Here is a 6,000-nt window from a genome sequence, read left to right on the forward strand (position 1 = left end):
ATAAGATAGTGTAAAGTTTAAAAATAACCAGTTTTACATAATACTGGTCTTTAAAAATGTTGCAAAACTTTTGCTAATGTTGTGCCTGTGAGCTTAATATAGTGCACCCATGTGTCCTGTGTCCTGAAAGTACTGTAAATATAAACTAACATTAAAAAAACCCAAATGGACAAGTTTTAGAATTTTCTTTTCCCACTTGGAGGTTTAGGCCAAGGTAAAATGAGGCAGGAATGATACAGTGAAGGAGAGTGTGACTTGAGAAACAATGCAAAGAAAGTGTGGAGCTAGGTAGTGATCATGCATTACCATGATGGAAACCTATCACTCCCGATCTGACCAATCTCATTTTAGGGCAACAGAGCCCTAGAGAGGAGGGGAGAGGGGGGAAATAGCACCAATGGCACATTATTCTGCCTTGGGAAAAAAAAACTAAAAAATATCACCCTCATGTTTTTATTCATGCCTGCACCACAAACAGCAACAGAATTTGATTTTCATAGCAAATATTAACAACCAGTGCAGAGGCCGAATAAATTATTTGTAATATGTCCTGGCGAGGCTCGATAGAAAGATAAGCTTGCAAACTGTAGGAATTTGCCATGGGAAGATGTGTTTTGAAGCCTGTGTACCAACATGGGAAAAACAACCATCATGTGTAAGTGGCTCCTAATGAGAACCTCTGATCATTTACCAGTCCTACGGCATCTCCATAACCCAGACTCTCTCTAATCACTGCCTATTCCTGCTGGGCCTGTGTCATATCCTGCTGAGCTCAACCACAGTAACAAGGAAGAGGCACATGCGTCTCCCACCGGTTGCACTGCTAATGTCTCCGCAGTCACAGAGGCCCTTGCAGTGACAATCTCATCTGTGTGTGGCTCAAGGCTTAAAATCTTATGGGGAGATAGCTAGACAGGCAGATGGAGATGAAAAGCAGACAGTTATGCAAACAACAAAGATTATGCCAAACAGACATGTGATATTTTATGGACTTACAATTGTCTATACTAGATGAACAATTTATCTTTTAAAAGTGCACCGGGTTAAAGACTGTTTATATGAAGTCGCATTTTAAAAGTTTTTAACTGATGTTGAAATAATGTCTTCATTGGTTATCCACCCAGGAAGTCTACAACTATCACCCATCTGCCCGTAGTTACTGATTTTTTATAGTTATTATTTTGGTCAATGCCAAGGGCAATGGATGTCTCAATCTACAGCTTAAAAATAATAAAGCAATTAGACATCATGTCTCTCTTTCAGTTTTCTTAACAGTATGAGTAACATGCAAAGCCTTTAGGAATGTGTTATGGTCAAATGATGTTAAATCTCAGCATCACCAGAAGAGCACTCTGAAATATGGTGACTGCAGCATCGGGTTTGGGTTACTTTCCTTCAAATGGAACAAGACTCTCCCTATTGTAGATTAAATCATGGGTACTTATACCTCCCAATCCCCTTTTTGCCAAAAACTTGTGGGTGTCTGTGTTAGGAAGACAAATCTGGTGATTTAAGATTGTGATAAATCAAAGACTATATTCAAATCTAAAGCATGCCAGTAGAAAATTCAGAGTTATTTTAGATTAAAACTGGAGCTAAAATTGAATCTGAATTTTGACTTAGTCCCATAAAGATGGAAAAATTGTGGGGTCACCGCCCATTCTGAAAGGTACTGCAAGTTAAATATATATATATATATATATATATATAATATATATATATATATATATATATATATAAAGAGTTTAGAATAATGCACAATTGAAAAAAAGTTTCAACCATTTTTAATCAACAGAAAATGTGCATTAGTGAACAGATTTAGAGCTGAAAAACTTACCTTGAAAATCATCAAAAATGTTCATATTCCTAAACTGATAGAAAAGAAATATCTCGATTTTTAGCTATTGAGAATTCAGCTATTCAGTCATCATTTCTAAACATTCTCCAGACTTAAAATAATACCTAAGGGAAAGTGCAAAGTCCAATGATGTGCCCGTTAAAGGAAACCAGAACTCAGCTCTTCAGATTTTTAAAGGTAACCTTGAGATTTGCGAACTACCAACTAAAGTGTGCAAAATGTTGCATTCAGAACAACTGAATACCAATGTAGATACTTACATTTACCATAGTTGTGATTCTTACAGCGATGAAAACCTATAATCAGAGTACAAGCTGAACCCCTGTGAGAGTGGGCTGCTTACAAGTGAGTATTTTTCATATATCAGAAAAAAGGCGATTGCCTTTTTCCTATCAGACTACTGTGATGATTGGTTACCTTTAGGTAGATTTGACAGAAAGGATGAAAAGGCTTGCTCATGCTTCAACACAATGCAAAGAATATATGAAAAAAAGAGTTGAAGTTCTACTCAAAACAAATTGGCAATAAACATGAAAGCCTTTTGAGGACCTAATCCAGGCATTCAAGCAAACATATCTGGGCAGCTACAATTAAATGAACATATTTTAACTAAAGGTTGACATTTCTTGACCTGATAGATTCTTTCTTAAATCCCTCAACTTGGGTGAATATTTCATCTACGTCTCAAAAGAAATTGCAATGCACAGCTAAACTTATGCAATACTCCTCTGCTTTATGATACTCCAAAAGAAAATATTGACTTCATAAACACAAGTAAAAATAAACCTGTTCCAGCCAGTGTTATGCTTAGCTGCGAGCATCTCTGCTTCAAAAAAAAAAAAAAAAAGTAAGGTTGAGTGTGCAACAAAAAATGGGAAAGTCACTAAAAAAAAAAAAAAGTATTCCCAGCATGTTTCAGAATACCAATATCCTTAAGCAGGCGGGGTTTTTGATGTATAGACTCCTGCCAGTGTATTGTACAGATGAGACACTTAAGGCAAGACAATAGTGTTATAGATTGTGGCAAGAGTTAAATCAATAGACCTTCTGAGGAGTAACAAGACACCCAGTAGCAAGTGCTACTGCTACACACAGAGGAGGGGCTGGGAAACAAATAAGGACTGGCAGACAGGGGCTAAGACCTCTGTGTCACCGACTAGCCATTAGGTGTGTACTTAGTTGGGTGTCTGTTTGCGTGCGAGTCAGTGTGTATCTCTAGGTGCTTCCCAGTTTTCCTTGAACATGTGTTAAGGATGCGTGGAGGCATATGTGTGAATGTGTTTGTAAGGCATAAGCAAGAGCAGATACCTGTGTTTTGGTTGTACTTTTATCTCTTCTTCTTGGCCATGTAATCTCCCACTGGGCATCAAAGCAGAGCCCCATCACTAGCTCTACCACACCCCTATATCCCCCAGATCCCTGTATATCAGTCTAGGTGGGTGTGTGTGTGTGAGTGTGAGTGAGAAAAAAAAAGAGAGAGAGCGAGATGGAGGGCAAAAATACAGACAAAAAAAAGAGTCTATAAGAGAAAGAGAAGCACAGGGAGATAGGATAGTGGAATTAAAAACAGGAGATGAGAAAGCAAAAGTTGTGTGTGTGTGTGTGTGTGTGGGGGGGGGGGTGCCCAAGTGAGTGTGTGAATAAAAATGAGGAGGGCTTTGCGTGGAGCTTTGGACCGTCAAACAGCTATGGCTGTCACCCAAGCACAGCCTGTGAGCAACTCTCCAGGGCAGCTTCCACAAGCCTCCCTCCCCCCTTGGGTCTTACTCCTTCTTACTTCACCTCTGCTGTATCTTCCACCTCTGATCCAGGATCAGTGGCTCCAAAGGCCTTGATAGGTGTCAAGGTCCATTAACCTGGAGCAGGTCTTATCATATTCATCAGGAAGATCAGAGATCAGATTTATCCCTGTTTTTATCAGATTTGAGGCTTCAGAAGGATGCCAGAAATGTCACGGCTCTATGATAATGTGATGGAGCCCTGTGACAGACAGCACAAAGTTGCAAACACTCTGCCGCAGGTACAGACCCAAATCCATACAGCATACAAGTTCAAATAGATGCAAAAAGAAAAAAAAAAAAGAAAAAAAACAACACACACACATGCACACACACACACTGGACCACAGTCTAATTTTTTAGAAGCTGTCAGCAGTCACTTGGGTCGTTTTGATGGGGCCGTCAGCTTTGATTAGCCTGTAAAACTGGAGTATCTCACCCCTAACCTTTTGTGGCTTTCCATCTAAAGCTAGATCTAATCTAATCTAAAAACAGTTGTAGCCCATGAGCCAACTTTGTGAGGCATGATGAGCTTTCACAAAGACAAGAAAAATGTAAAAGTTGAGACCGTGTCATGTCAGAGAGCTGTTTCTTTGGCTTTCTTGCACAAAGAAGAAAACCATCTGCATGAGGATGACTTTATGTTTTAGACATTAACCATACCGATTAAACCATGCCTAACGCCACCAAAACAAAGGTGGATATTTTGTAAGATTAACATTAACATTGCCACAATTAAAATACTGACCTGCATGCTAATGCATGGTAGTACATTACACCCAGTGGAAATGTTTGTTGCAATTGCTGTTTTAAATATATTTAACTATTTTTCATCTCAGCAACAATCACACTAGTTCTGAATGAGTTGTGTATATGATCTTGATCCATCTATGTATTTTTTATGCACATTTTAAGTAACACGTGTTCTTTTTTTATACATCTACTGTATCATTTCCCTGCTGAAAAGCTTCACATGTCAAACATTTTGATCGCCAACACTTTAACGTTGTACGCTCATTTTAATTCTGCATAAGATCTCCCACCTGACCTCCTGCCCAAACCCTGACTGTCACCCCTCAACTGCCACCCTATCCCTCAACTCTGGGCAACTAATGAATTGGTGCTGACTCATCATGGTCAGTAGTTAGTAATCTGCTTGGCACTTTGGGCTCATTGCACATGATTTGGGTGCTCAAATGAGCATCTCTCCTGTACAGCTATGAATTCATGAGTGTGCAAATTTTTAAAATAGGCAAAACTGAAAAACTAAGAACTGTAATTTTGCCAATTCATTTTCAAAGAGGCTAAGAACTAGCTTAATTTTCAGCCCATCCCAGTCTGCTGTTCTTTATGTATCAGTGAAAGTGAGTGCACAAAGGATGCTCATTTTGCTGAGAGTTCACTTCAAACACTGGGCTTTTCTGGACATGGTGGTTTTGCAATTTCCGGCCACATAAAAAATCTTATCCCATTTCGGGCTGAAAAATAGGTTGGCAATTAGAGAAGCACTGCAAAATTGTTTGGCAACAGAAATTAAACTGTTTTATGCTTGACTGAGCTGATCGGACGTTCGGAAACTAAAACTAAAAACAAATGTCCTCGTTTTTTTATGAAATCACCACATAAATGCGCAACAAGGTGGCACTGTGAGCAGCACTATCTGGTGCAAAAGCTGTTAATGAGTGATAAAAATGAAGAAATCTACTTTTAGTTACAATAATGTCAGTGAATATTTTGTTAGAGAAAGCATCAAACGTGGAGGAAACATCTAGAAAGAAAATAGCATTTTCTTCAGGATCAAGTCAGCTGTTTCTTCAGGCTGCCTCTTCTGTGGAGGCATCAATAAATAACAGAAAGCAAAATAGATCACAAATGTATTTGCAATATTTTACTCTGATGTAGAGTACAATCTATCTTTGGAAAATATTGGAACTCAGGCTTTAACCTTACAGTTCAGGTTAAAGCCCGGAAACTCTACAGAGGTTACTGGGGTAATAGTTGAATATAATTTTCTAAAGTTGATAAACAAAAGGTAATCTGTGTAATATCTTTGTGATATCACTGTCAAAATACATAAATAAATAAATGGTTTTGGCATTGCAACACTACAACCCCTCTTATAATTACTGCTTGCCTATTTATATTTGGTCATGAGCTTCAATCCTTTGAGGTTGAAAGGCCTTCCTTCCATCACTGGCTGCATCACACCAAAACTTTAATCCTAGTTCAACTCACAGGACAGATGTTGGTAAAAATGTAGTTAGAACTAAATCTACTGGGGTTGTGAATAATTTTGGATGTGTAATATTTACGGTATGCTAGAGTCAAATAGAAATTAGTATCTAAAAGGAAATAACTTTATGT

The sequence above is a fragment of the Gambusia affinis genome, linkage group LG21 (genome assembly GCF_019740435.1).
Source record: "Gambusia affinis linkage group LG21, SWU_Gaff_1.0, whole genome shotgun sequence".
In the NCBI taxonomy this organism is placed as follows: Eukaryota; Metazoa; Chordata; class Actinopteri; order Cyprinodontiformes; family Poeciliidae; genus Gambusia; species Gambusia affinis.